General features: G+C 33.9%; 1 pseudogene; it reads left to right on the top strand.

The window, feature by feature from the left end:
- Positions 1–297: 297 nt before the first annotated feature.
- On the top strand, positions 298–852 carry LOC118188590 (cilia- and flagella-associated protein 20 pseudogene; annotated as a pseudogene).
- Positions 853–10284: the final 9432 nt, after the last annotated feature.

Below are 10284 nucleotides of genomic sequence, written 5' to 3'. Positions count from 1 at the left end.
TTGCAATATATAAACCAAGGTTTTTAAAAGAAGATGATTGTGAAAGAACGTGCAATGTATTTGGCATATAATTTTTCACGAAATTGAAAAAACTTTAACACAAGCTACAAAATTTTGCAAAAATTATTGGGAGAATCTGGTTTGGCAACGGCATGTAGTAAGTTTCAAACCTCAACAAAGTACCTTTCCTTTTCATTATGACAATAAATCTACCAACATATATTTGGCTTAATGTTTAGAAATAAATTGCAGTGTAAAATCATACCTCTATTAATAGGTAGCGGCCTAAACCCTCTGATGATATGGGGCAAGAAAGGAAATGGCTGCATAAGACGAATTACAGATGATGATATACAAACACTCGTCTTCGAGATCACTGCCGTTCACTTTTGCGCCACATGCATTTACATACCCAATAATCCTAGAAAGGCCCTTGGAATACGATTACCTAATTTGACACTCTTGGTTAAGTACTTAAAGCTTCCTTTCTGCATTGAGTTTGAAGTATTAGACAGCAAAAATACCAAGAGAAGATTTCGTGCCAGCAACTGTCAATCTACAACAAAGGTTACGCCCTTATTATGCCACATGCCAATGGCTCTAGATGATGGATGGAACAGACTTCAGATCGATCTCCCACGTTTCGTTCAAAATGCATACAAAACTGATTTCGTTGAATGTTTGGGTATACAGATTTATGCAAACTGTCGACTCCGGGCTGTGTACTTTTCTGATCGGTGGTATGAAGAAGAAGAAACTCCATCCATACTTCGCATGTTGAACCCCAGTGCAAAAACAATATCGCGACTTGAGAAAATTCAAAAAATTGCTCGATCACATGAACGAAAATAAAGTTAGTAATTTATAGCTTATTTTTAGATTCTTTGTTAGATGTGTTTGAAATACGATACATTAAATAAATATCAATGACCGACTTCTTATAATAAAATCTGTAATAGTTGTTCTTCCATTTTCGGTTTAATTTAATGTACACTATAATGGTTTCAAAATAAAAAAAAATTCATTCTTTATTGTAAAAAACAACTCATATCTGAATTTGGCATTCTATTGAATCGTTTTGCATCTAGAAAGTGGGTAAATGAACACTGATATTTTATTATGTCTGGATGACGTTCTCAAACTTATGCGACCGTAAATTTCTTTTGGCAACAACCAGTGCATGAGTTGTAAAAAAGAAGCTAATTTCAATATCAATAAATATAATGCACATATTAAATTAGTTAAAAACCATATAAATGTTCTTCAGAAACGAAACTAAATCCATGCCCTTGCTTTTGATCCGGTACTTATCTGTTACGGGGACTGGGTGCAAAAATATGTATGTATGCATGCATGTTTGTATGTATGTGTTATTCCATGCAAATGCATGTATGTACGTACATATATGTATGCTTATACACACACACATATGCACGCATACATGCATACATGCATGCATTTTTGAGTCTGGTCCCGATAGTTGAAAAAAAAATCTTTGATATTTATTTTCATTTATTTATTTAGTTAGCTTTATTATTTCCAAATTTTTAGATTCAGAAATAAATAATCTTTTAGATGAATCAGAATTAAATATTTTTCTTTTAGATAAATAATCCTTTTTTACAATTTGAGATGAAATGAAAGGAATATATGTTTACATAATTTAAAAAAAATCGCCGTTGCATGTGCTTTTCATATGAGAGAAGAATATAAAATATGAGTAGAGAATGCACCAAACGTTAGATCAAGTATATAGAAAATTACTATATAGACAGTCTTTAGAGTTTTATGAAGCAGGAGGGGTGAAAAATGTGCAATGCGCTAGCAGAACCCGAACTCCACACCTCTCAAATACGCTTTGAGAATGCTTCTAATTTCACCACGAAGGCATGAGGAAAGGAGGATAAAATACTTTATAATTCAGGTGTAAAATATTTGGGTTATCCAGTAAGACTTCTTTTAGTACGTTACTGTTAAAGTGACCGTCGCGTTTAGTCGTTCACAGGGGCAAATTTAATCGTCCATTCCCTAACCTGCAGAATTAAAATATCACCAAATACTTACGTGGCGGCCACTTTAAGTAGGTTGATTTATGATTCAGTCGAAGTCTATCTGATTAAGGTAAGGAATGCCTTCCTAGATTGATGGTTTGAATAAACTGGAGGAAACTTACAGAAGGGAAAAGGCTCGACACCTTTATGCAGTCCTTCGGTTCCTAGGAATCTAAACACAGATTGAGCTAAAGAAGATCAGTGGTTTTGTCGCTCAGCCGCTGGCAGTCCTCTTGCTTTAAATAGGAAGCATCGAAACTCAGTTATGTACATTTTGATGAAAGTATGCAAAAACGAGGTACAGTTTTAATTTAAACGAGGTACAGTTTTAAAATAATTTTAATGAAGATGGTGAAAAACTAAAATTATTTATAAATATTGTAGACACAAAATTTAACGCTTGATTTAATTATAATAACTGATGAGATTTAATCAGTATCTGGCATTATTTTCAAATAACGAATTTAGATTTGGGAGACAGATGAGAATTTGTCTCCATAGAAGACAGATCCGTTTTCTTTGATAACCATGTGTGTAGAAATTATTTCTATACCTTTATACATGCATCAAACCTCTATTAATAAGCTGTGCAGATATAAAGAGTCTATATTAATGCCTAAAACTTCATATGCATTTCGGTTTAAGTCGCTTACCATTTTGCAATCTAAAATGCATTAGCTACACTGTGGAGCAAAGCATTAGCTTCCACTATGGGAAAGATGTGTTATAAATACCGTATTACTGCAAATTTTAGCCGAAGCAATGTTTTAAAATTGGGAAACTAGAAAGCATGATAAGAAATAGCTACCTTCGAATTGAAGTGCAGTAAGATTTTAAAATTGAAAAATTAAAAAAATAAAACAATTTATAATATGTATGTCAAAAAATCTTAACAGCTTAATTTTCAGAATTTGAATTCTCGTATTCAGTGCTTCATCAGAACATATGATCCTTAGTGCCATTGAAGTCATTAGCAATGCCGCCTTTCAAAAAAGACATTTTTAATAGTCTTCAGAGATATCTCTTTCCAAGACTGAAAACTAAACTGTGGTATAGTTGCAAAGATGACCTTCTCTATTTTATCATACTTCACAAGAGAATTCTGTCTTTAAACGGTGTGCTAATAGACACATCAAGTGAGTGTAGTTGACTGGTCGTAATTAATGATATGAAATCGGCAAACAAGAAGATATCAGTCTTCAGATTTGAGAGGAGCACTGTGCGTTTTACAAATGACTCGGGATTCAAGCTAAACATTGATTCTCAGCGTAACTCTATCTGGAAAGAACCTGGAAAGAACCTACCATCCCTCCCTTATCAGGGATAAGGTTCATTACTGTGATGAAGGTGTAATTGTTTGGGCAAGCATGTTGCATTCACACCCCTGCACAAAGGCTCAATAACTGCTACGAGGTATAGAGAGGAGATCTTAGAGCCCTATGTTCGAGTTTTCAGAGGCGACGTTGGTCCTGGGTTTATGTTAATGGACACCAAAGCTCGTCCACATAGGGGTCAGCTGCTCGATGATTACCTGAAAAGTGAGTATATTCGCTGTGTGAAATAGCTAGCCAGATCTCTTAACCTTAACCACATAGAGCATGTCTGGAGCTCTCATGGAGGTGAGAAAGTAAGGAGTGAAGCATTGCTCCGAAGCTTCGGTCTCCAGATGGGGTGTTTTTTATTTACATTCAGAAGCTTCCTAGCGCTCTGAGAGTATTTCAACACACGAAGCTTTTGTATAAGTCGAAAAAAGGGACACTTCCGCATAAAAGAAACATTCATTGTGTGATGTATATATTCACTGTGTGTGGAATTTGTATGGTATAATGACATTTACGACAAATTTTGGTTATTTTTCGATAACTAACAACAGCGATTTTGATTATAAATTTGTTTTATAAAATTATAAGCTGTTGAACTTACATTTTAGAAAAAAGGTTATACTTAGAAAATTAAAAATACCTTATGGTACTTTTAAAATTTTATACGTCTTTCGATACCCTTGATAGGGTATTCGCTTTTTTTATTTTATGTTTCGAACGCATAGTGAATGCACAAAAATTAACGATTTGCACATGCCGAAAATGAAAAATATGAAATATGCATGATATTTATGCATATGCTTGCAAAACCCATGTATCTGCCTTTAACAAAACACGAAAATATTTCTTAAATTATTTAAAAATGCATCTGAAATGAAGGATTTATTCATTCAAAAACTCTTGTGAAAGTTACTGCGAAGAAATCGAATTATTAAATGTATCTAAATTTATAATGATTATAAATATTATCTAATTATATAATAACCTTAACACTGAATTATAAACATAAATGAAATCCTCTTGACAAATATGTTTATAAAACTATTTAAGCTGGAAGTGTTCGTACTGGAAAGGAATTTGTTAAAAGGTATTGTAAAGCAAATCCTATGAGATGCGTACTTAAGCAAGTAGTAAAGAAGAGTTTTAGAACATGTGTTGTTGAAATTAAGGGTAAAAATTTAAGTATAATTAAAAGAATTATTCCCTTACATTTTTAATAACTCAATTACAGGTTTTAAATAATATTTATAAAAATCCTTTTTTTTATTCCCTTTCAGAAATATTCCGAGGAAGGAAAATGAATTCTGAGAATAGAAATGAGCACCAATATTTAAAGTATTTCACGATTAAAATAAAAGGTGCTCTAATTTGAAATGTACCAAAGCATTAATTATAAATTCACTTAGATATTTTTTATTTAAAAGATGCCTTAGAAGCTAAAAAATCATGTCATATTTAAGAAAAAAATTTAGGAAGTAGCTGCATAAATTGAAAAGAAATAGTGCATAATTTTAATATTAATAATACAATAAACTTTGATCTTAATTTTTGTATTCCTTAACCGAATAAAATCGAATTACCTTATTTTTCCCTAATGTAATTAACAAAATCTTGTAAAAATATTTCATTTAAATTAAACTGTTCTGAGCAAACTGTTCTGTGAAAAGTATAGCATTTAATTCCGGTCAGAACGAAATGTTGTTTAAAAATTTATTCTTATCACATACTTAGGACACTGAAATATTGTAGAAAAAGAAGATATGTGCATTTATTTGTATATCTAAGATGTAATTACAAAATATTTACATGCGATCGTGTCAAAATCCATTGATTTTAATGGTAAGTCACTGAATTCTTTGGTCACTACGAAGGGGTCGCCAGTACGTTAAAGCAGTGTTGTGGGGAAACCCTGTTATGGCCTCTCCTTCTTACTTCCTACCTCCATAGGAACGCTCTTAGGAGAATAATTTCATCTGGCCCCATCCGCCTCCGAGAATCATCCCGGAATTGAAAATTGCCTTACCGTAAGAGTGGGATACATTGCCACAAAGATTCCTAAATTGCCCACTATGACGTCAAGCTACTCGACAATGTCGGACTGTTAGAGTGAATTATACCCCATATTAGACCCATTTTGAGTTCAGTATCACAAACTGAATTTTGGTAATTCCTGCAGAATGAACTTTAACGATGCTTACACAAAATGCGTTTTGAACTGTTCATCTCTTCCTCTTTTATAAATGCATATTCATACCAAATTTCATTAAAATCTGTCTCCTAATTTCAGAAATTCGAATTAATAAGCAGATTCTCTTAATTTTGCACACTAGTGTTTTTCATACCTGGCATTTCATTTTATCTATCCATATTGTTATCAGCCGATCGATGGCATTGTAGAAAAGCCGCCGATAGGGGGCGTACAATATCAATCGAGAATCTGGAAGCGAGAGCATAGGATTAATGCTAAGAATGTTCCGTAATGATATGTATATAGGTATATATTTATTGTAATAATAAAACATTTATAAAATGCAAGACTTATCTCGATTGAATAAAAAGTGAAAGCCCGACTTACCCCTAGCCGTCCTGAGATTGATAACGGAGATTAAAGCTAACATTTCAGAAGCGGGATGATTGATGCAAGCACGCATTGAATGATTCGCGTACCAAGAACGTCGAAGAAGGGATAAGTTTCGTTTTTAAAGATTTGAATGCATGCGAACTGTAGAATATTTATAATAGAATTTAGAAGTATAGAATTATATTATTAGGTAATATTATGGATCAGAATACAAAGAAAGCTTTAGATAAAGCAAAATGGAAAGGTAAAACTTTAAGAAGGTTAACAACACAAGTAATTAACAGAATATGTGAATTATTAGAACAGGATATTGTAGATACAAAATCATTAGAAGAATGTGATATGAATCTAAAAGAAAAAGCAGATCAGATATTTAAGTTAGATCTACAAATTGAGAATTTAATCCCTGAAGTATCTGATCTGGAAACAGAAGTCGAGAATAATCAGGAATGCAGAGAACGTATCATCTACGCGAAATCGAAAGTTAATAATTATCTTTAGAATTCAGATAGAAATAAGGCAGATTTGGCGTTGAAGAATAATTCTTCACTTATTTCGAATAGTAAACCAGACAAACCAAGAATAAATTTGCCGAAAATTCATGTAGAACCGTTTGAGGGTAATTTAGAGAAGTTTTAGGAATTTTGGTCACAGTTTGATAATGCGATTCACAGTAACGAACGCTTATCAAAGGTAGATAAATATAATTATCTTAAAGCTCTCTTGAAAGGACCAGCCTTAATTAGTATTCAAGGACTATTGGTATCGGAAAATAATTATGATTTAGCAGTTGAATTGCTTAAAGGAAGATACGGGAAAAAAGAAATTATTGTAAAATCTCATATTAACCATTTGTCAAATTTAAATGCAGTAAAATCAGCTTCGTATTTAAAACAGTTAAGGGAGTTATACGATACGATAGAAATCCAAGTACGGGGTTTACAAACTCTTGGTGTTGAAATGAATTCATATGGAAGTTTGTTGTTTCCATTACTAACCAAACTTATTCCAGATTCCATTGTGCTAGATTTTTATAGACAGCATGAAAAAGACGATTCTTGGAATGCAACAGAATTATTAAAATTTCTTAGAAGAGAAATAGGAACGCGAGAACGAACATTTCTGTTTCGACAAACAAGGTAAAATAATGAATCAGTTAAAAGCGTAGACTGTAAACTGTCAGTTAATAAATTTTCGGAAAAGGGGCATAGATTGCAGAAGTTTAAAGGGAAGCAGCAAGATTCCTAACGCAACCGCACTGAGCACATTTCAGAAAATTTGCATTTTTTTGCAATAATTCTGAGCACAGTTCCGAAAATTGTGATAAGGAACGCGAACAGAAATTAGAAGGGAGATGTTTTCTATGTTTCCAAAAATTTCACATGGTCCGCTTATGTAAATCAAAAGAGCGCTGCACGACATTTAAGCGTAAACATTCTAGCTTGATTTGTGATGCCAAATGCCTCCCGCGTCAGACAGAGAGTAGCGAAGAAATGAAGAATGACAAAATGAAAGATCAAAATAGTGTCGCGATGAATCATGACGGATTATCTGACATTTCAAAGTATTTGAAGAAAGCAATAATTAACGACAGTGAACCGATCGAATGTTTAATTGATACTGGAAGCGCTGTCAGTCTATTAAGATTTTCGATCTTCTCGAAATTACGATTACCATTGCAACCGGAAACAAAACAATTGTTTGGAATCGGGAGCGTAAATCACGCATCTACAACGACCTTGGGAAAAGTTCATGTTTCACTTCGAATCGGCGAAATCCAAACAACCGCGAATTTTTTTATCGTAAATGATGAAGTACAGCCGTATGACCTAATTATTGGGAGAGATATTTTGAACGATCAGATGTTGGCATATGGGATCTTATGGGAAAATAGGGGATTCGTTTAATATATGGTATGCTAATAATTCCATTCGCGCAATTGATAAACGAAACGGAGCATAAACACATTAAATTATATTCTGAGAAACCAATAGAAATAAAAAATATCACGATAAACTTTGTGCATTCTGTAGCCCCATATATAAATAATGGACTGATTTTATTTCAAAGCAAGCATGGAAGTCCGGATTCAGTAATGGAGGTTACAAATGGTACGGTAACAGTCCCAGTTATGAACATAGGATACGATAAAGGATACGTTCCCTTTGCCTCGAATAGATGATCTTTTAGAATGTTTAGGAGGACGTAAAATTTTCACTACTCTGGATTTAGCCCATGGCTATTTGCAAATACCCTTAAGTGAAGAAGCTAAATTGAAGACGGCGTTCATTACTCCAGATGAAACAGGACAGTTCGAAAGGATGACATTTGGGTTAGTAAATGCTCCTGCTGAGTTGCAGCGCCTAATGTCATATGTCCTAGGCCATTTGTTGAATACTAAGGTGTTGTGTTATATGGATGATATACTTATTTCTGCAAAATCTTGGGAAGAGATGATTTTCAAATTAAAAGAAGTATTAGAATGCCTACGAAAAGCAAATTTAACCTTGAAATTATCTAAATATGAATTTGGGAAAAGAGAAGTAGGTTTCTTAAGTTTTATTATAAAGGAAGATGGTATTAGACCGGGATCTAGAAAAATAAAAGCCATAACAGAATTTCCAGAACCAAAGAATGTGCACGAAGTGCGAAGATTTTTGGGCCTGACTGGATTTTTCAAACGATTTGTGCCGAAGTATGCGTTAAAGAGCGAACCATTGACCAGATTGACAAAGAAGAACCGAGACTTCGAGTGGAAGCAAGAACAAAAGAAGTCGTTTGAACTATTGAAGAAACAACTGACTGGTAAGCCCGTATTAGCCCACTATCAACCGCATGCAGATACTGAAGTCCATTGTGATGCAAGTGCAGAAGGTTTGAGTGGAATGCTAATGCAACCTGATGAAGATCGGAAATGGCATCTTGTTTATTGCGTCAGTAAGAAAACAACAGAAGCAGAGAAAAAGTATAATTCCAGCAAATTGGAGTTAATGGTCATCGTATGGACGTTGGACAGGTTAAGACAGTTCTTAATCGGCATAAGATTTGCAATTATTACTGACTATCAAGCTCTAATATATATGAATGCGAAGAAGACTACAAATCCTCAAGTAGCCCGTTGGTTGTAGTTTGATTCAAGAATACGATTTTGAGATAAAGCATAGGTCAGGAAAAAGACTGTCACATATTGATGGTTTGAGCGGAGGTCCTGTATCAGAAGCTGATGATACGATTACGAGAATAGCTGAAAATTTTGAAGTTTGGCAGTTCCTAACCGAAGAAGAGCAAATACTAATGATACAACATGCTGACCAAGATCTGAAAAGAATTATCGAAATTTTCAAAAAGAAACAAGAGGAACGAACTGCTGAGGAGAAAAAAATAATTATAAATTACGTGTTTAAGAAGAATAGACTGTTTTGGAAAGCCGTAGTGGATGGAAAGGAGAGACTACTCTATGTGATTCCAAAAAGCATGAGGAAGAGTGTAGTGGTGAAATTCCATGATTTATTTGGTCACTTTTCTGTGGATAGAACAGTTAGCAAAATTAAGGAATTATATTGGTTCCCAAGCATGAAACGATACGTACGAAGACACATATCAGCATGTATTGAGCGCCTTATGAATAAAGCGACAGGTGGCAAGTAACAAGGACTATTACATCCCATAAAACCTGGTAAAAGACCGTTTGCTATTGTTCACATGGAGCACTTGGGTCCTTTCGTAAAGAGTTTGAGAGGTAATCAAAAACTATTAGCGATAATTGATAACATGACTAGTTTAGTGAGAATTTTTGGAGTTAAGAATACTAGTGCTAAAAATGTTTTACAGTCTTTGAAGAATTTTGTTAATGATATTGGACTACCGGAAAGAATAATAAGTGATAGAGGATCTTGTTTTACTTCCTACCAATTTAAGCAGTACTGTACAGATAACGGAATACATCATACTTTGAATTCTACCAAAAACCCCAAGCCAATGGTTTGGTAGAGCGCGTCAACAGAACAATTTTAGGAACGATAATGACAAGTTTGATGGATAAAGAACACAGAGATTGGGATTAAAAAGTAAAAGAGAGAAAGAAATCTTAACAGCATGGTAAACAAAACTACGAATAAGACTCCATTTGAAATGCTACATGGGTATTCTCCCAGATTTAATGATGGAATACTTAGGAAGTTAGCAGATGAAGATTCAGATGCATGGAAAGATCCGCGAGAAATCCAAGAGCAAGCGCGAGGAAGAACTGAGGTACAGCAAGTGAAAATGAAAAAGAGATTCGATGGGAAGAGGTGTCGTACACTAATATTCGAGCAAGGAGAAATAGTTG

Source organism: Stegodyphus dumicola, chromosome 3 (genome assembly GCF_044657685.1).
Source record: "Stegodyphus dumicola isolate Sdum_Otavi_A_Nest chromosome 3, ASM4465768v1".
NCBI lineage: Eukaryota > Metazoa > Arthropoda > Arachnida > Araneae > Eresidae > Stegodyphus > Stegodyphus dumicola.
The sequence above is the reverse complement of the archived record's forward strand: the minus strand, read 5'-3'. Positions and strand labels throughout refer to the sequence as shown.